Here is a 22,343-nt window from a genome sequence, read left to right on the forward strand (position 1 = left end):
TTTATGTAGAAAATAAGTACGAGCGTGTTTGCTAATTATTGCATAGCAGATAATCGTGTAATGCGTAAAAATGTGGTGCCAGTCAGCAAATACAAGCAACGTTATTTTATTTTTAAGTTTATACATTTTGATTGTCTAATAAATGTACCCATCTCTGTCACACGATTCATATCACATTTAAGTTCGTCCATGTACACTTTGTGCACCGTCAGTAGCAACATTTCAGGCACTTAAAGTCTTCCACCTGGTAAATAAAAAACATTAAGAATTTAATACTACATTTAAAATGTAGTCTTTAGTTACTGTAACACTTTCTTATAATCCAAAGACTGGTCACGCGTGTTTCACAAGTACCATCGCTTTTTTGAAGGCCGAAGGGTGATGAACTTGCTGTTGCACTATGATCTGTGTGTGGGGTTACACCCCTGATGAATGTGTATGATCTGTGTGTGTGGGGTTACGCCCCTGATGAATGTGTATGATCTGTGTGTGGGGTTACGTCCCTGATGAATGTGTATGATCTGTGTGTGGGGTTACGCCCCTGATGAATGTGTATGATCTGTGTGTGGGGTTACGTCCCTGATGAATGTGGGGTTACGTCGAAGTGACTTACTCAGTTCATTCCTGAATACAATGCATTTTAAGAATGCAAGTTCAGTTACTTTCCCTGAAAGCCCAAGAGCACCTTAGATGTGGTCATTAGAGGTGTCTTGAGACACTTGCGTGGCAGGGTTTTGTTCAGGTGAGAGTGGGCCCCCACGGCTCCAGGCTTGGGCAGAGTTGGCGCTGCCACTTTCTTTTAATATGTACAAATACCTGCAGATGTGTTTTATGGGAATCTGAGCTCTGCTTGCCATGACCTGGGCAGTCCTGATGTTGTCCCCACTTAAACAGCCACAGTTTTTTACCAGACAAGGCAGTTCCCTTTTCTGACGAGGTAGCATTTCAATTGTTTAAATGAATGTCAATTCATACATTTTAGATATTAGTCAATTTTGGTAATGTTAATATTGTTAATTTTCTAAGAAAAGACAATCCTTGATGGTTCGGGCACATTTAGGTATGTTAATAGTGTTGCATGCCGGTGGTAAAGATGTCATACATATAGATATCTCCCATTAATTGTCTCAGGGATTTATTTTTAGTATGTGACATTCCACACTTCAGAGCGGCGCCTCTTTAACAGTTCTTAGAGCAGAGGTCTTCAAACTGGGGGGCCTCAAGTGATCCCAGGGGGGGGGGGGCCCAAACTCTGGCCAAAAGAAATATTATACAGACAACATGCCTTTGTTTTAAGCAAAAGTATGTTATTGCAGTTTTAAAAAGGTAACAGTACTTAACTGCAATGTTTAAATAGGTTTAGACCTATTTAAACACTGCCATCTTTCTAAAATAATTGTGAAAATTTCTGAGGGGGGGGGGGCCCAATGATTTTTATTTTTCAACTGGGGGGGCGGCATTAAAAAGTTCTTCGTACTGGTAAGGCTAATATTCTGAGTTTACCTACCAGAAATGATCTCAAGAATGAGCCTGCAACAGACAAAACTGTGAGCATGTTTGAAGTGTCCTAGAAGCCCTGATTTAAAGCGATTTAGTATTTTCACTGGTTTTTCGGAAAGGGGGATGGGGGGGGTGAAGATGTCCTATCAGTTTGCCTGTAAAACACTGCTGTATTGTTGTTGGTGAGCCGATTGATTGCAGAATGTTAGCTAATCACATAAAAAGAATACCTGTATTGGTGCTCTGTTGGACATTAGTACCCTTGTGGTTGTGAATGTCCTTTTGGTTCATGAGGGTAAACTGCTTTATTAGGAGGGGAGGGGGCGTGGGGTGTTGGGGGTCTGGGCTGCAGATACCTTCTGCTTCCATGTTTGAGAGCCGGTTACTTGATTTGCTGACCTGATGAGACACTCGAGGAGGAATGGAATCTTGTTGCCCTGCTTTGGGGAGGTTTGAATTGCATTGAAATTGAATTGCATCTTTGTCTGAATAGCCATCGCTTGGAGGCTTGAAATAGCGTTTGCACTCCCTCAAAGCTCAGCAGTGTAGTGTGCAGATACAGGTTAAAGAGTAAAAAAGGGTAAAGTGGACCAAGGAAAATGGCGTTGCATCTAACCGAGAATAATAGGACACTTGAAAAGAGGCTTGTTTAGGAAAGCAGCATGTTCCAGACGCCCCTATGGCTGCGCTTTAGGGTTCCTGCACACCCAAATTAGGAAAGCCATAGGGCAGCCTAGTTATTCCCGGGCAGTGGTTACTTCCAGCCCTCGGGCATCAGTGGAGGATTCATGGTGCTCGGCACAAGGGCTCTAGCTCCTCTGAGAGGTCTCAAGGGGTCCTGTGTGCGTGTTACAGATGCATTATCCCTGAGACTGTCAGTCTAGGCCAGCCTTCCCCCTGCTACGCCTCTGTGTGCCCGGGGAGAGGAGCCTGGTGAGGAGGTTGCCTAGGCAACCAGCTTGCCTACTGGCGAGAACCCTGGCCTCGGCTGATCGGATTTTCTTTTTTGAGAAGGGGGTGGGGAGGCACCCAGCTGGGTCTGTTCCACAGCTCATCTTTTAATCACCCTGTTGAAACAGCTGCTGGCTCCATCACCTTGTCATATGTCAGACCTGGCACCTCATGCAATCCTGCAGCCTCTAGAGGCTTATAGAAAGCATGTGTCCCTTCGCCTGTTCCATCTGTGCCTTAAGGATGAGTACCATGCTATGTGAGAATGATGCTTGTGACAGAAGAATGTGGCCCCAGAAGGAACTGAATCCTGTACCAGTTCCGATCCTGTACCAATGTTATAGACTTCCTTGGTCAAATTTAAATACAAATAATGCCACTGTGTAGCATTGCTTTGTGGATTAGAGGTAAGTAACAGTGATTTAATTTTGTTGAGTTTCAAGTTTGCACTTGTGCATCACAAATTAGACCTTTAAATGCAGTTGCCTCTTAGTGTTAAAGTATACCTTTGTTAGCCAACAGTGTAATGAAAGGATCATGTAAATTGTCATCAGCACGTAGGTGTGGTGAAGGAATGTGGTGCCGGTAGGACCCAGGAGATGGATGATATGCGAGTCAAGTTGCTTCTTGGCCTACAAATGGTTATGCTGCGTTTGTGTGTATATTAGTTTGTGGTGGGTCCACCAAGACCAGGCCAGGGAGCTTAGAGCCTTCAGCTCCCATCACCCTTCTGTCCTTGGCAGACCTGGTGAGATTAGGAGACTAACATTTTAAGGAAGGAAATAGTTACAGATGGTTGTTGCTCCTTGGTCCAGATTGTAGGAAAATAATACCACCCGCTCTCTCATCCTGGGTAGGCCAATGGTTGTTAGATGTCATGCCTCCTCCTCTCTTTTAGCCAATCATGCATGGCTACCATGCTTGACCAGTGACACAGACTGCCCACCCCTCTGATACATTTTCCCCAATGTCCTGGGTAAGCTAAGGATGTTCAGAGAGCTCACATGTTCTCAGCAGTAAATACCCCAACGGAAAGTGAAGATGTTGCATGGTAATCTGATGGAGGGCCTCATTGCTTTATACTTTCATAGCACTTTCCAGTCATTTTAAATATTCTTTATCATGCATATGTGTGATCTGTTTCCTTGTGTATATATTCACATGTAAACACTCCCACTTTGAGTGCCTGGGTGAGTCCCCTCTATTGGATATGCATAAGGCATGGACTTTTTCTCAATGCTTTTGTTTAATAACCATTATTTGCTTTAAAGTATTTTTATTTTTTTTCTCTCAAGGAGCTGCTTCCTCAAAATATGTAAAATTATACAGCCCTTTTTCCATACGCTTATGGATTTTGTCGAACTATAATAAGAGATTAGGATTAGCCTGATGTGGTTGCAGCGTTTACTACCAGATGTCAACCTAGCTGCAGCGTGTAGGGCTACGTTAAAAACAAAACAAAAGAAAAAAAAGCCTGATAAAACCTATGGTGTGCACATAAGTAGGGAATGCCATAAGTGTGCATGAACCTAAAAACGGAACCACTCCTTTTAAGGTGAATTCAGTTTTACCTCCTGAAAGAGTCAAAGTTTGCATTGGTTATTTCCAGTAGGGCTACTAATGTTTGGATTCCATTTAGGGCACACATTTTGTCCAGGATACTCAGGAATTCAAGCTATAATTGAACTAGTAGTATGCTATGCTGAAGTAGTGAGATGAGCAACAACTCAGTTTTGAGTGGGTGAAGTTTAAAGTGGTGATTGGACATCTGTACTTGAATTCCATAAATAGTTTGTGTAAGATAGATGTCGTGAGCATTTGACTTTCAAATAAAGCTGAATGCTCTCTGCAAACCAATTGTTTGAAACTGAAAAGCACTGGAGTAGAGATAATCAGGATAAATTGAAAAATTGAATGGATTTGGAGCAAGACTAGTCTTGGAGCACTTGCCAGTGGGAAGCAAAGTGGCTTTTTAAAATGTCTTGTGAGGAATTATCTAAACAGGATATGAACCTATTAATAACCAAACCATTCAATCCATATGCCCTTTAAGAGTGTCATATGGTTTATCGTGCGCGGTTCCATGGACAATGCAAGCACAGTTCAAAACAACACTTGGAACTGCTTGTCATGGACACTGCTTGTTTGGAGGCTTACAGATCCCGTTTCCTATGATATTTGAAAGAGGTTCCAATACTTTAGACGCTTGTTCACCTCCATCTTTGACATATTTGTTGTCCAGCACGCATAAACGATTTTAAAGCTGTCTCGTTTTCTAAATTACAAAACTTAAATTGAGCAATTAAGTGGGTGGATTTAAAGTCCATTTGATTCAGTGTACTACCCACAAGTTGTCAGTGGGCATCAGTGGGTAAAAACAATTTGTTTCCAATGGGCCTCTTCTCTGTAAGATTTTTGTTATGAGTCATTGCAAGATCGCTGAGCGGGACTCTGTCAGTTTATGGGAAGTCTCAGTGGGCCTCTGTTGGGGGTGATAAACATATGTTAGCGCTTGAAGGAAATCATTGTATTCCTTGAAACTCTGGATCTTTTTTATTAGACGTATGACAAAGCTGAACACTGAGCCAAATAGTTGTGCTTTCTCTATTACATTTTCGAGCTTGATGGGAAGAATTTATTCTGGTTGCCTAACTTTTTCATCCCCCATTTTCTGCAAAGGGCAGAAGGTTTTTGCTTTGTGGATTGTGGGTTTCCGAAAAGGTCTCTGAATGTGTGTGTGTAAAGTTTTTCCCTCTTGAAGTCAACTTCCAATCAGTAAATATGAAACAATTTTGGGTGTCTGTCTTTTCTGATATTTGCCAGAATACCTATTAGACTGACTCAATGTCATAGCTGATGCACTAGCTATAAAACTGAAAGGGACAAGATATGTGAAGTTTAAACTGAGTAATTCAGCCAAAGGGTAAATAAACCGGACCTAGGACAAGATCTTGGGTCTGACAACACAACTTAGGGCATTTAAAAGGGGCTTTGTTTAGGTGGCAGGATGTTCAATGTCCTAAAGGGGGATTTATCCCCCTCCTCTCTGGGAGTCCTGGGTACCATCTTGCCCAGGCTTCTCCAACGAGTTGCTCATTAGCTACTGCTAGCTCTCCAACTAGCTGTGAGTAGCTCTCCTGTGTGTCGTGCAGCCTACTACATTTTGCTTGGTTTTATTAATATACATTTTGATAAATGGTAATCATGCAGAATTGGGAGATGCATTACTAATATTATCACCTTAGTAATATTACCTTGGTGCCGGCTGTTGTGTATTATCCGTAGAGGCATTCAAAATTGACTTTTTTTTTTTTTTTTTTTTTACACACAATACTGCTGGTAAACCTGCACTGAGGTGATCACAGCCGGTAATCTTGCATAGGGTGGCCACTAATATAATCTTTTCTGATGTGTTTGGCACTAATATTAGTAGCTTGGATGATTTTCATTGAACAGAAGTAACGCTTACTGTTGGAAAGGTTGGAGACCCCTGATCTTACCTAACCAGTCTCTTAAACCAGGGCATCAGGCACTATCATCTGCTCCAGTGCTAAAGACTCCTCAATCTAGGCCACCCTCCCGTTGCTATGCCTGTGTGTGAGAAGGCAGCCGAGCCTGATGAGACGGTTGCCTAGGCAACGAGCTTGCCTATTGGCGAGAACCATGGCCTGTCTGATCTGCTTTTCTTTAGTGAGAGGGGGGAAGGGAGGGAGGCACACAGCTGGGCCTGCTCCACAGCTCATCTTCTAAAGACTCTGCTGAAACAGCTGCTGGCTTCCATCACCTCTTTATGTGTAAGACCCAGCATGGGATGCACCCTGCAGGCTCCGGACGCTTGAAGAATATTCTGTTGCCATCTGTGCCATGAAGGTGCTAGCCAAGCTGTGCTAGAATAATGCCCATAATGTAGTGCATTGTTGCCCCAGTGCAGCTGATAGTCCTGCTTTGTGAAATTCTTTGCTCAGATGTATGTGGAAATACATACATTATGCCAACCAGTCTTTGCATTATTTTGGGGTATAGAAGTGAAAAAGGATACTTACATTTGGTTGAGTCCCAAGATAACCAGCATTAGCTCCACAATCAACCATTGTGAATCGTGTTCTAGCTGCTGGTCAGTTTGGCAAATTTCTGAATTTTTTTTTTTCATCTAGCAATTACATATATATTTTTTTTTATTCTCCACAAGGGGGCGCAGGCAAGGATTGTGTTTGAGTCAGGAGGCTCCTTGCTTATACACATTGACAAGGCTTTGCCGGGAAGGGTGGAAGCATTAAGCCCCAAAGACCATGGATGAAATTTAACCAGACATGTGCATGACCATCTGCTGGTCAGGCCCAACCATAACATGAAACTAGGCTTAAGGTTGGTGTTTTGGTTAGTTGTGTTTAACTTCAAAGACTGGAGGGAATTGAAAGGTGTTGAACGCCTAGCAGGAATCTGCCGGGCCCCTTGGCCAACCTTTGAAGTGGCCTCCTCCTTTAAAGAGCGTTATCCTCTATTATTCATATTTGTCCATATGTTCTTGCTAAAATTTAACCCTGACCAATGTAGTTTTTGATGTTACCCTCTATATGCAAATTACAAGACTGTTTTAGGGAAGCTGAATTCAGGAGTAAATTGTACAGCCACTGCCTTTTGTGTAATTTCCTTTTTTTTTTTTGTGTTAATTGCCCAACTTCCAACCCCCCCCCCCCCCCCCCCCCCCCCCCCCCCCTCCAACACAGAGCTGGCCTGTGATCATCATTTCAGGTCCCAGTCTAGCCTCCTCCCCAGGTGCTCCAGCTGATGGTGCTTCCCCTCTCCACCTTGGGGAAGATTTTGCTAAACCTCCCCTCTCTGTGCATCCAGGTGAAGAGCAGAGCCATTAAGAGTCTTCCTGTGGTATCTTCCATGTTGCACGTGATGCCAAATCCCTGTCCGTTTCTCCATTACCCAGCCTCCTAACCCATAGCTGGCTGAAATCTAACTACCACTTAGGCCTGCAGGGCTATCAACCTTGTTTTCTTGCTTTTGATCGCCAAAGCAGTACACAGTGATGTGGATACTGCATTTTTGCCCCGGGTAAAATGTGTAATTCTTAGATGCACTGCTTGTGTCTATTCAGGAGTTGTGACGTCTCTGCAGGTGAGCACTAGACCTGCTGATATGGTTATCTAATGGTCATACCATCTCCACTTTTGGGTTGGCTTCTTAGACTTACTAAAACAGTTTTTCTTTGGGTTGTACAATCTCAGTTAGATAGTAAGAGAATTGTGGTACACATATGCAATTATACTTCTCCATATCTGGCCGCTACAAGCTGTATGGTGGCTCAGCTGAAAGTTCACTACACAACTCTGAGACCTGCATGCAAAACCAAAACTCTGCCCACATAGGCAACACTATACAAACCACTCTACCAATCACAACCATGCATAGCAAATGAAGTAGCTACTTACTCGCCCTTTCGGAAGGAGATTTAGGCCCATCAATCAATCAATCAATCATAGTATTTATAAAGCGCGCTATGTACCCGTCAGGGTTTCGAGGCGCTGAGGGGGGGGGGGGGGGGGGGGGGAGCGCTGCTGGTTTAGCGGTCGAAGAGCCAGGTCTTGAGGAGCCTTCTGAATGCGAGGAGGTCCTGGGTCTGGCGAAGAGATGTGGGGAGAGAGTTCCAGGTCTTGGTGGCGAGGAAGGAGAAGGATCTGCCGCCGGATGTCTTGCGCTGGATTCGGGGTACGATGGCGAGGGCGAGGTTGGCGGATCGGAGTTGACGTGTTGGAGTGTAGAAGTTGAGTCTGGTGTTGAGGTAGGAGGGTCCGGTGTTGTGAAGTGCCTTGTGAGCGTGGGTCAGGAGTTTGAAGGTGATCCTCTTGTCTACCGGGAGCCAGTGGAGTTCCTTTAGGTGAGGGGAGATGTGACTTCGGCGGGGTATGTTGAGGATCAGTCGGGCGGAGGAATGTGGAATGTGGAAAGAACCATACTTGTGCCACTACAAGCCTGCTGTCATCAAGGAGGCCTTGGTATAGTGGCCCATGCCCAAGGTTGATGTGTGCTTATTTCAATCCTCATGCCAGTTTAGAAAAGATCCGGTGCAGTAAAAATCAAAGTCCAGGTAGGGTTGTGCCCAGGCGATACATTGCAGTCAGCATGGTTGAGGGGGAGGTTACAGTACAGTAATGGTCCAGTCCTAAAGATGGGAAGCACAAACTGGGGTTTTGGGTTTGTGGGAGTCAAAGCACCGTTACCGGGAGGACATGGTACACTGTAGACTTGAAGCAAGCTAAATTGTATTTAGACTAAGCACATTAATGGCAGTGTGGGTCGTCCTCCTTTTTGTTCTTCCTTGGTCTTCCCCCACAATTCATGCTTCTTTGTGCATCTATCTTGATGGTGTTCAGTCCGCCACCATATGACATAGACATTAAATAAAAGTAGTGGAGAAAAAAGCCTGCTGCAGGTCACTTGTGGTACCACAGTGACTCCAGATGCACATCTGCAGGCTGATGAACTGGAAAGTTAGGAGTCTTCTACTGATTGTAGTTCTGACAGGTATCTCTGCTGTGCGGTCAAGTTCCAGAGCATGAATGATTCACTATGTCTAGGGCCTTTGTCTTTTTGGGACTAGCATTAGGGTGTTTGATGTAAATGTGCATCAGCACCACCACCTCTTTGGGCCAGAGATGGGGACAGATAGCTGAAAAAGACTGCTCTCTAAGTTTCCCTCCTGTCTTATACAGATATGCTGTTAGTGATGCACTATATAGCACTACCTTTTATTTCTGTAAGATGTCGTCCCATGGATAGAGCAGTGTTCCCAGAGTTGGCTAGTAGGTCACTGGTGCACGCCAGGCCACTGCTGTGTGCTTTGGGAAGGTGCTGACTACAGTGGAAGAGGCAACAGTGTCCTAGGGTCCATTCTTCTTATGCTGAGGGATTTGCCCTCTATTCGTTCAAGGCTGCCTCTTGAAGCACTCCAACAGCTTCAGCCTAGTCAGCCTGGTTGCAGAGCATCTATTTCAGGAATTCATTTATCTCCAGCAATTCCCCTGAAAAGAAATGCTGCCATATTTGACTGGCCATTGAGGCTTGGATATATCAATTAACTATCTGGAGGGCTGCCAGTTCTCCTCTGTGTACTCTGCAACACAACCAACAGTCTCACGGTACATGTTCTACTCCTCTGACCAAATGGCTTTCATTTGGAGACTGTTTTTGTTCTTTTGGTCCCACTCGTCAGCACCCATTTTGTTTTTTCTTGGTTATCTCTTACGTACATATTTCTAATGGCTATCCTATTTCCACTCTTTGCAACAATAGCTATTTTTAACTTGCCCAAAAAAAGTCACACAAGGAAAAGAATTGGGAAAATTCTCCAAAGCAATAAAATAAATTAGCCTCCAGAGTACTCTCCTTGTCTACATACTCTATATATTACTGATCTATTTAATTTATTTGCGAGCATACTCCTTAATAACATTTTCTCTGTTGGGGGCTTGAAATTGTATTTGCTTTTAGGTGTAGTGGTCTGAATTTGAGTAATTTGCTCTTATTAGCCCTGATGAAGTCAATGGTGGTCATTCCATAATGGCGAAACGCATGTTGGCTACAGGCCTCAGGACTCATCAGAATCTCTAGAAGATAGTGAGGGACGAAAGTAAAGAACTATTGATTACCGTGGACTCTCTACACTGAATTTTATATTTCTGGATCCTCAAGGGGTGAATATTGTTGGGAAGCCCTGTGCCTTCGGTTGAAGTTTAAAATGGACATGCATTGTTATTCTTGACCTGTTATGAACCTTGGCAATCTAGTATGTACCCCTACATAATGCTTGATATGGCATAGTGGGGGTAATTCTTGACATTTTGTAGAGATACCTGGCATGATAGTGCACACCCTTGTTTAATGTTTGGGCTTGGATAATGTTGGTAATTCTTGATTATATTGTGGATTTCTTCGAGCCGTAGTGTTCAACTCTTGTTATCATGTTTGCACTGACATAATGGTGGTATTTTTACATTCATTCCAGATACCTTATTCCTCCACCAAAAATAGTAATTTCTCTGTATCAGTGCAGGCTTACACGCACCCATCTATCGAGCCATATTTCACTCAGTCATTCGTCCAGGTTCTTGCCTATGTATCTGTCCACACACTGTCAATGTCCTCGCTCATCTACTTATGCAGGACTTATTTTACCACTCAACCATCCATCCACACAAGCGTGGCAGTTACTGAGAAAATGTGTTACTTTTTAAAACAACTAGGCATATTTGCTTTGTCAGGCCATGCTTCACTTTATGTATGCGAGTGAAGTGTTGCACATTTCAGTGCATCGGTCGCTGAAACCCCATGTCTACATTGACAATGTAAGATACAGAGTACGAGGGACTAAATACAACAGGAAGGAGGAAACCAGACTTTTTAGTCTATACCCCAGGATCTGAAACTCTTTCCTCATCAGAACAGCTCTAACCCTTCTGCAAATCAGGGAGAAACTGAAAGTCACCTTTTCAAGGAACACAATCTCAGACCCTGCTCAACACTTCTGTCACCACTGCAACAATTCCCGATGGCTGGAAACACGCCAAAGTCAGGCCACTACTAAAAAAAAAACAGAACAATAACTAGAAGAAAAAAAAAACTCTGCCGACCCCAGGGAGCCCAAAAAATACTGGCCAGTCTCCCTTCTCTCATTCCCAGTGAGAAGGTACTGGGAAAGATCATCAGCAAGCAACTCATGACAAACCTGGAGCAGAACTACTGGACTCCTCCCAGTCCGGCTTCGGTAGTAATCACTGCACTGAATCTGCTCTGATCGCAGCCACCAATGACATCCAAACCCTCCTGGACAGAGGAGAAACAGCAGCTTTGATCCTCTCAGCAGCCTTCGAAACCATATCCCACCACATGCTAATCGAATTACTCCACCACATCGGCATCCAAGGGGACGCGCTCAGAGGATCCACCTTTCACTTCGGAATCCTGTGGTGTCCCCATGCTCGTCAACGCATATATGACCCTACTGGCCAAAAAGGTTGGATTCCCACATTCTCAACACGACTTCCCATGCAGACAACACCCAACTCATCCTCACTAACCGACGACCCTTCCACCACCAGAACCAACTTCCACAGATGCATGGCCAGCGTTGCTGACTGGGTGAAGAACTGCCTGCAGCTAAGCACAGACGAGACGGAAGTTGTGATCTTTGGCAATTGCAGCAAAACATGGAACGACTCCTGATGACAATCAGACCTAGGACCCGCACCCACTCCCTCTGACCATGCCAGAAACCTTGGAATCCTTGTTAACAAGAAGCTCACCTTGAAATTACAGATCACTGCAGTCTCCTCTGCCTGCTTCCTCACTTTGTGCATGCTACATAAGATCTTCAAGTGTCTGCCCCTACACACTAGACGCACCGTGACAAAGGCCCTCACCACCAGCCCACTGGATTACAGCAACGCCCTTTACGTAGGAATCGCTGCACACCTCCTACAGACTACAGAACTCCAAAGTTAGTTTCATCCTCTGCCTTCCCTGACAAACCCATATCACACCCCATCTCTGGCAACTCCACTGGCTCCCCATACAGAAGAGATGCCAATTCAAGCTGCTGACCCATGCACACAAGACCATACAAGCAAGGACTCGCGTGCATTAACCACTGCCTGACCTTCCACCAACCGTTGAAGACTACACCCTGCCTCACTTTCACTTGACCATCCTCCCCGCATCTACCGAAGCAGTAGTGGAGGACACTTTTCTGAAGTCACAGCAAAAACCAGAAACCGCCTCCCCACCCACCTCTGGACCATCGCCCCACTTCTGGAATTCCAAATGGCTTTCAAGACCTAGCTGTTTGAGTAAGCATCCAGGACTTTGAATCGCCTGGATAACCTACCGGGTGATTAACCGTGCTTTATAATTCCTGATTGATTGAGATTGGTTGATGACTCTCCCCTTCCACTAGCACTTCTCCAACCCCACTCACCTTTTCACCTTTGTAGGCCCAACTGCACTTTTCCTTTGTACAGGTCATGTTGCTAGCCAGCTAGGTTCATGCTTTTGTATAACAAGCGCACACGCAGTGCGCTTGGCTGACTTGGTTCTGCTAGTGGTGTTTGCCTATGTTAGTGGGCTTATATCTTCTCAGGCATTGAGTATTCCTAGTTTGGAAAACAAACACAATTCCCTATAAGCCTGGTGAGGATAGTTGCACCTATGACTTGATTGTGTGGTTCTTTTGTGAAGGAACGTAGGTTGTTTTTTATTGGATATTTACTTGGGAAAAGTGGATGTGCAGAAGGTTGTTGAGGTAAACCAGCCAATGTACTCTTTGGCCATTTTTACTGTGGGTTATTTTACAATACGAGTTACCAGCAGCTAGTTTAAGACCATGTGGTCCAGCGGGTCTTTTCCGTTATCACAAACTTCTCATCCACACATACAAGGACATACACCATGCAGGACCAGCCTACCTGAACCACCACGTCTCCTTCCACACCCCCGCCAGATCCCTCCGCTCTGCCCAGATGGCCCTCGCCACTGTCCCGCACATCCGCAAAACTACTGCCGGAGGATGATCTTTCACCTACACTGCAGCAAAGAGCTGGAACAAACTCCCCCCGTACCTCAGACAAAGCACGACGCTCACCATCTTCAGGAAGAACCTCAAGACATGGCTCACCTCCCCCCCCCCCCCCCCCCCCCCCCCCCCCCCCCCAGCCCTTTGAGACCTTCAATGGTGAGTAGCCGCGCTTTACAAATATTGATTGAGAAACAGGACAGTGTTAAGTACTTTGTGAGTAGAAATGACATTCCAAAGAGGCATGGCGCTCATTTACTAGTGTTGCTTCTGAGAAGCTGTAGTGTAACTAAGGCGGTTTCTTGCTGGACATATACAATTAAGATGAAGAATCTGGCCTCAAAGATTCTCTCTGGCTTGGCTTCATCACAAGGCACACACAGCGAGTTTCAGCTCAAGGGAGGATCGGCACAGGACAAAGGCGCTCTCCTCCGGGGATGTCTTTGATGCATGTATTCTCACATGTGGTCTACAAGGGACCTCTGAGGCTGGCCACATCTGCTCATTAATGCAGAAGCAAAGCAATCCCAAGGGGCACAAACATGCCTCCTTAAAGAGGGGGGAGGGTGATATTGGTGTCTAATCTTGTTTCAGAGCTGGTTAAACTGCTCACAAGGATAAATGATTCAAGCAACCCATTAGAGCAAGGGTTGTCGAGGTGCACATAAAAAAAGGTTCCCAACTTAGTATAGAACCTCTACTGCGAAGTTCCAGAGTGAACGTCTTTCTGAAGACACTGCTTGGGGATTGGACCAAACCCCAGCGAGACAGTAACAGATTGCTGTCAGTTGTATACACTGGTCCGCTGCTTTTGGCAAACCTAGTCCGCAAACTGTCATTTGCATCAAAAGCAGCCCTTGTATGTTTGACGTTATTTCCCGCTTCATTGCTTACAAGCATGCCAACCCTTTGTTCCTATCCGGCCAACGGACCGAGTGCATGTTTCCCCGGCGGCGCATGCAAGCGGAGTCACATGAATGAGCTGCCTCCAATGATAATGAATGTAGAATGGTGTATTAGGTACTTGCTTTTTGCTGGGCACATTGGCAGAGGCAAGGTGTGTTTTGAAGCTTTGAAATGTTTGTATAAGTTGAGCTCAACTAATGACATCAGCTCTTTAGCTCATAATTAGTAGATAGGGATGAGATATGAGGAGTGGGGAATGAGACTGCTCTAAAATAGACAACTGAGTCCATTTTAGAACTTTGGGCCATATGTACGAACACTTTTTTTCCCATAGACATAGAATGGGTAAAAACCTTTGCTACATCTGGCCCTTGGTCACTTGTCCATTTTACTTCATGCTCTTGAAGTGAGGGCTGATCAGTGAGAGGTGAAGAACAAGATGAGAAATGAGTGATGGGAAATGGATGAGAAACACTGAATGAGGAACTATCAAATAGGAACAAATAATGAGGGAAGATGGAGATATGAGGAGGGCAAGTGAGGTATTAGGAGCAGCTGGTTGCCAACGTGTTTATTCTTTCTTGTTGCAGTGGTTGTCTCATGCAAGAACAGACTGTGGCGTTTGATACAACTTCCTTAGATCAAGGAACTGTGGCCCAGTTATCTATTTTGCACCATCTGTAAGCATTGCTAATATTTTAATGTCCTGAAGGTGTAAGTGTTTGTTTGAAGGCCGTCTTGAAGGGATAACACAAGACAGTATCTTATTTTAAAAATGGTCTCGTTATGGTCTAGCTTGACAGCACAGCTGTCACCAGTTTTGGCAATTGCAGCAGTTTTGACTAAGCTGAAGTTGTGTGCTTCTACAAAAATAGTGCATTCCCTCCAAACACCTGTGGTCGCTTTATTTATTTATCCAGCTTCCTAAGGGTTACCTGTTACGGTTATTTACATGCCATTGCAATGCTATTAATGTGGCTTGGAGAAAACACCATTAATTATCTAGTTACCTAACAGCAGCACAAATGGGTGGAGGGCTGTCATTAACGTGCATGGATTTTTAGATCTGGCTTGACAGTGCATTCATCAGGCGGAACTATTGGTATTGCCAATGCTTGTATTCATGTTTGTATTTATATAGCACTTACCACCCCCGACGAGGTTATGAATCGCTTTTCGGTGAGCAGCGCTCCACTTTGGAACCTAAAGTGGATTAGTATTGGAAATCTAAGTGGTTAATTCAAGCAGTGGATATGTGAGTTTGTTGGATTGACTAGGATAAAGGAGGGAAAACGGACACCTGTCACTTAATGGAAATATTGTACGAGCAATTATAATGCTTACTAGAATTAATTGGTGCAAATCTGTTATTGGAACTTGATATGCTATGTTTCTAATGTTTTGTCCTACTAATATTTACCATCTAGCCTTACTAAATAATAGAGAATAATCATAACCTATTTAAGTATCTTTTTTTCTTCCTTAAAAGGTAATTATGTGATTTCTGATAATGGTTAAATAATTATATCACTAAAATGTTAAATTAGGCTAAGGACAGTACCATGTTAAAACTGTTATTGCCCTACGTTTGAGGTAAGTTGGAACTTTTCCAGTAGTGCAAATACTTGCAAAGTAGCAAATTTACAATTTAGGCAGGATGGTGCTAGACTGTTTACCCATCAGCAAATGGTATTTGCAGTAAGTACTAGTATTAAATGTCTGACAGCCATAGCATAGTAGGCAAGGTGGATCCTAGCAGAATGTGACCCCAGACACATCCATTCTGCTGGACATGGTGTCTCTTCTGTGGGGGTGCTCTGCAAGTTCAGGCGGATAAAGGGGGTGGCGCCTTTCAAACCAGACATTGAATGGGTGACAAACCTGGCATGGAATATACTAATGGTTACTGCAATGCATCTATATTAATTGCCTTGTTTAAGTTGGTGGAGGTTTAGAATTTTTTTTTTTTATGATCTATTGTTCAAGGTGCATACAATTTGTATAAACTCCAATACTTTATAGTATATGATATGGTGTAGTGGGTATATAAAAATACTTATTTGTGTCACTGTGCTTCCTTTTTTACTGTGAAAAGTATCTTCGAGTAAAACGCAACAGGTTTACATCCATAAATTGCAGCAAAAATTCCCAACCTGTTGTAACCCTTAAACTCCTGCATGAAAACCTTACCTTCCAATCACTTATGTGTTTTTTTTTTTTTTTAAATCGACCTCTGCTTCTTTCTACCTTCCGTCTCCCTCATCTGTATACAAGTTAATCTAATAATATCATTCCTATCTGCCTTAAAGCTCTTTGGAAACCATAACCATATTAATTCCAGCTGGTAATTGTGCTTTACGTAGCCCCCTCTAATAATCACATCCAACGAAACAAGCCCCCACACAGCATGCAAAACTAACCAGTTGACTGACCACTATCTGGCTCTGGGTATCTGCTACTCAACGTAAAGTGGGTATTAAGCGCTATACAAATACTATTTATTATTATTAGGGAGATAATAGTGGTATGTTGGATGAATCAAAGGAGGGAAGGGGAAGTCTAGAAGGGTTTTTAGGGTGATCGCAGCAGCACAGTGAAGTTGGGGATAAATCAGAAAGTGGCGGTAGAGGATATAATGGGAGGTATCAGATGAGACAAAGTAATGGATTGGAATAGAGTTGAAGGGTTTTTTCATATTTTATTTTTTCTACAGTATGAGTAGTGTAACAAATATATAGAAACTACACAGATACGAACACAAGTATATACAGAAAATAATAAAGATACATAAAGTTGTATTTAAACTTGCATTTATCGCTATGCCTGATTTATTGGAAATACTGTGTTATGGAGTGAGTTGCAGGCATTTGTGTTTTTTAAGGTTCTCATTTTTGGCATCAGTGAGACCAATTCACGAGAACTTAAAAAAAATATATATATATATATTAAATAAAGTGTCAAATTGTGGCTAGAATCTTTTTAAACTGTTAATAGGGCAAAATGAACATGGAAAAAACATTAACAATTGGTGTTAAACTAGGATGTATCAAAACATACAGTAATCTACAGTAGAAGTGTAAATAAAAATAAAAAATGCATAGTAATACAATTTCCCAGTTGCAGTTTTAAAAACATTGCTACTCTGTGCTGCAGTATAGAAATGCTTTTGTAAGATGATGTGGTCTCACAATTTGAACTTTGAAATATTGCTTGCAAGGTATCGAGTTGCACAATATAGTCTATGTTGGTAGATATGTTCCCTCTTTATGGTATTTTGCAAGCTGATATCTTGCAGTTTTTTGTTACAAGTAGATAGTTGTGTACCATATGTTACTGAGAAGCCTCCATAAACAATTGAACAGTATTTTTGTTTTTATCTCCTGTAACATCTTCTTTGCGTAACTAACTTATTTGATCAATCTGTCTGCCCAGGAACAAGGATGAGAAAACAAAATGCGGATACCTGAATGTGATTGGCTGTGTGATGGATCGGGACGTCTACTCAGATGACACCATTAAAAGTGGTGCAGCAAAAGCAGACTGCATCCTGGATAGGTGAACTTGCATGGTCCTACACACCCATCTCTGGACATATGAACACTTGCAGAAAATGCCCCTTTCATCCTATGTGTGGCACCATAGCTGATATGCTGTTCCCTCTGCCTTTAAAGTATACATAAAACTACTCAAGTTAAGTATACTCAAAACACAGGTTCACCCTGGATTTGTGCACAGTAGGAATTACATTTCTTCACACCTGAAAACAAGAGAAGTCGTCCACGTGTAGATTTATTTAATGTTTTTGTTTGCGTTGGATGGGACTTACTTGTTAGTAAGAAAGAATGCATATACATGTGTCACTGTTGGTTCTAGAAAAGTCAAAGAAAAAAATAAATACATTTACAGTTTTGTAATTTTAACCAAAGAGGCAGTTTGGGTGTATATAGGTAGAAATAGAGTAAATGATATTTATTCATCAAGACTTGGTCATAATCAATTAACGACGTTTTTAGAGGTACCTCAACTCCCAGTAGAACCCATTCCCTTCAGTGTTACTGGAGGTCTGCCGTGTTCTACTTAGTGTGCAAAAAAATAAATAATAATAATAATAAATAAAAATATGCATAACCCTGAATCAGCAAAACAAGCAAGCTACGAAAGCCTGTTTTAAGCCGAGGTGTTTTGTGGACAGATTTTGTAAAACGATCAGTTTTAGAAGAGATATGACAGAGTTTATTTTTGTAAATGCTTTTTTGTGATAGAGCACGAAAGGCTACATTTGAATTGTGTTAACATCTTTCTTAACTTACGATTTAAAATGTGTAACCTACATCCATGTCCCAGCACTTTAGCAAAGACAATATTTGTCGACAGGAGAAGAATCAAAGAGCCAATGTACCTACTGTTAAGAATAAGGAACATTTCATGTAGTCCACCTTCTTGCTGAATTCTTTGCATTCGTAGTTAATGATGCTCCAACTATTTGACTTAGCCATAAGGAAGTCACCATTTCAGTGTTTGTAAAGTTCCCAAATAAAATGTATGTTTTCAGAGAATTTAATGCCAGCTTTTCCACATTGCAACACACTTTCTGTTAAAGCAAATAATAAATACTGCATTTTAATTGAACTATGTACTCTAATAAAGAGATTTTTTTTTATAATTCTCAAAAAAAATCCTAAAATTTCTTGTGATAAAATACATTTGTAAATTACACCATGGCATCCTGCAGTTGGCATCACCTGCCATGTTTGTAAGGTTTTATGTAATCAAATTGACTTTTGAAATGGCACTACTTTGCAATCAATTTGAAATTGTGGAGGTAATATGTTCTTCATTATAACCTATGACAAATCCAAAAATGTAAACTTTAAGTCGTTTTATATTGCATGCATTCTTTAGTCCCTCTAAGTGTACCCTCATAACCCCCTAACTTCACTGCATGCAATCTCTGAACCCATAGTCCCAAACTACCCCGAACCACAAAAACCCTTACTTCCCCCTTATTGCTCCCCTTCCTGAATCCTAAAAGCCACTAGCAACCCTAGTCCCTGAACCCTTCTAACCCCTCGCTACCCCTTAATGCGACCCTTTCTTGAACCCTGAAAACACTACTACTCTGCTATTCACTGCTCCATGAACTCTCAAAAACCTTACTACCCTTTAAAACGACCTTTCACTGACCCCTAAAAACTTCTTACTATCCTTTAACGGCACCCAACACTGATCTCTAAAACACATTACTATCTATAAACATTCCCCCACCTCAGAAACCCCCACTGGCTCCCTGTCCAGAAGAGATGTCCGTTCAAGACCCTCACGCACGCCTACAAAGCCCTACACCATCAAGGCCTGCAATACATCAATCACTGGCTTAACTCCCCTCAACCCGCAAGACACCTGCACTCCTCCTCACTAGCCCTTGCGCATGTCTGTCACAACCGCAGCGGTGGCCGTTCCTTCTCCTGCATTGCTGCCAAGACCTGGCACCAGCTGCTCCTCCACCTTCTAGCTGCACCCTCCCTTGTGCACATCTGTCAACTGCAGCGGTGGCCGTTCCTTCTCCTGCATTGCTGCCAAGACCTGGAACCAGCTGCTTCTCCACCTTCCAGCAGCACCCTTCCTTGTGCACATCTGTCACAACTGCAGCGGTGGCCGTTCCTTCTGCATTGCTGCCAAGACCTGGAACCAGCTGCTCCTCCACCTTCCAGCAGCACCCTCCCTTGCACACATCTGTCACAACAGCAGTGGTGGCTGTTCCTTCTCCTGCATCGCTGGCAAGACCTGGAACCAGCTGCTCCTCTACCTTCTAGCGGCACCCTCCCTTGCGCACATCTGTCACAACCGCAGCGGTGGCTGTTCCTTCTCCTGCATCGCTGCCAAGACCTGGAACCAGCTGCTCCTCTACCTTCTGACGGCACCCTCCCTTGTGCACATCTGTCACAACCGCAGCGGTGGCTGTTCCTACTGCTGCCAAGACCTGGCACCAGCAGCTCCTCCACCTTCTAGCTGCACCCTCCCTTGTGCACATCTGTCACAACCGCAGCGGTGGCCGTTCCTTCTCCTGCATCGCTGCCAAGACCTGGAACCAGCTGCTCCTCCACCTTCTGACGGCACCCTCCCTTGTGCACATCTGTCACAACCGCAGCAGTGGCTGTTCCTACTGCTGCCAAGACCTGGCACCAGCTGCTCCTCCACCTTCTAGCAGCACCCTCCCTTGCGGACTTCAGAAAGAAACTTAAGACCCAAACTTTAGACCGAGACCTTACACCCCAGCGACCAGATACCCCTAGGGGTGACAATGCTGTGCTGTACAAATGCTGACTGATTGACCATTCCCCATCTCTGAACCCTAAAAAAAAACCTTACTGCCCTTCTATGCTACTAACACTTGAACCTTTAAAACTATGAACCACCCCTTAATGCTACCTTACCCGACTGCTAAAGAACTCTTAGTACCCCTTACCTGCTAACCTTCACTCATCCCTAAAAGCCACTAACTACCCTTTTAACCCTGCCAATCCCTGACTCCTACTAAACCCTAACTCCTACCAACCTCTTATTACCCTTTATCGCTAAACTTTCCTGAAACCTGCGTAGAAGCCTCCCCTTTTTCAATTCACTGTAAATGCTTCTCTTTGCTTTAGCAAGAGCATGCCCCCTTGTCCATGCTCTGTGTGCTTGGCTTTGCTTTATGAAGCAGAACATTTTATTTTTTATTTTTGTAGCTATCTTTTTTTTTTTTATCCATTTTTTGTTTTCTTCAGTAGGTGACATTTTTAATAATATTTTCAGTCTATTTTTTTCCTCCACAATATTTTGACTACAAATCATTTCTGCCTTGTGTTCCAATCGCTTTGTACCTGTTCTGGATATCCTAACATACATGCTTACACATACACATGCGCTTCCGAACTTTCTCACCCACCTGCACACACACACACACAACCTATATTGAAAAGCATTTTATTTTACTTACTTAAGATGCCATTGAAAGTCCCTTTCCAGATCCTGCTGCTCCACTTTTTATTTCATTAATAGTGAATAATATATTGTTATCCGCTTAATGTGCTAAACAATTAGCAGAAAAGGAGGTTGGAGCCAGACACGCGTAACGCGAGGCACCCCTTTATACTTGGCCCTGATCTTGCCACCTCTGTGGCCAGTGGTCACTAAGTGCCAGGGGTCGCAAGGGACAAGTCGGGGGTCGCAGCTGCGAACCATGGTAACCCCTAAAGAACCTCTATGTCCATAGTGATGCTCACAGGTCATGCCCCGCCCCTCCTAAGTGACCTGATTTCACACGCTGCTAGCCATGCTGGCTCACTGTTTTGAGAAGATTGCTGTATTGTTCTCCCTGTTTATCAACAGCCAATTTCTTCCAGGGACATTGTGTACTTAATTGCCTCCATCAAGGTACAATTTATATATAAAAACTCAATTCTGACACAGATTTTGTGAGCAATCCATGTCTCTGAAATGGTGCATGTTTTTCCAGGTTAATTGTGTATTTCATTTGACATGTTCCAAGTATTTTCATCTTTAAATATTATTGTAAATGTGGCAACGTCACAGCACATAGCTCAACCACCTCTGTTCCTGCAACAGCCTGGCAAGTCTCAATGTAAATGGTGATGCTGCTTATTAAGTTTTGAGAATTACTTAATTGCTGTACTTACCACAAAGTTGGAACCAGCATGTAAAGTTGCAATATTATTGCACACCGGTATGCAGCGAAACAGGTTTTTGATATTTTCCTCATTGTCATCCCTTCACATGGATAATCTGGTGATGGTAGTGAATGGGCTTAGCATAGAGACGCTACTGAGCATCCTGGCAGCCAGTATTCTGCGTAGCCAAGTATAATGCTTGAAAGACACAACTTTTTCAAGAGACCACAACACAGATGAAAGTGTTGAAGAATTTGTTTCGGCTTTGAGAGGACTGGTGGCAACTTGTGATTTTTGGAATTAACATTGCTATATACATACGAGGTCAGTTTGTTCTTAACTGACAGTCTAAGAAGATACAAGAAAGATTGCTAAGTTGCAGAAATCCTTTCATTGAAACTATTGATCTAGCGAAAGGAATTGAATGATCCATGGTTTCATCCAATGTGATACAAGAAGAAAACCAAATTATTTGTCCATGACCGATTTGGATACTGGGAGTGACATAATAAATGCACATAGTAAATTCTGGAAACAACCAAAAAGAAAGATCTGTTTTATGTGGTTCAGGCGTTGCTCAAAAGCTCACATTGGGAATAATCCAAGTTGTCCAACTATAGGGAAGAATGGATTGTAATGGGGAAAAATATAGATCACTTTCAGATTGTTTGTAAAGTGTTAAGAATTCAGTAAAAGTCAATAGTGTAGACGTCTGAAAATATGAATGTATGTACTAAGAA

General features: G+C 43.1%; 1 protein-coding gene across 2 annotated transcripts in view; it reads left to right on the forward strand.

Annotated features, from left to right (window-relative positions):
• The window catches only part of CCDC71 (coiled-coil domain containing 71), a 127,040-nt gene extending 108,478 nt beyond the window's left edge, over positions 1-18,562 (forward strand). For both annotated transcript variants that reach the window (XR_011198593.1, XR_011198592.1), the window contains one exon: positions 17,366-18,562. The gene's annotated coding sequence lies outside the window, so the exon portion shown is untranslated. The remainder of the gene's footprint in view (positions 1-17,365) is intronic.
• The last annotated feature ends 3,781 nt before the right edge of the window (positions 18,563-22,343 follow it).

The sequence above is a fragment of the Pleurodeles waltl genome, chromosome 9 (genome assembly GCF_031143425.1).
Source record: "Pleurodeles waltl isolate 20211129_DDA chromosome 9, aPleWal1.hap1.20221129, whole genome shotgun sequence".
Lineage (NCBI taxonomy): Eukaryota > Metazoa > Chordata > Amphibia > Caudata > Salamandridae > Pleurodeles > Pleurodeles waltl.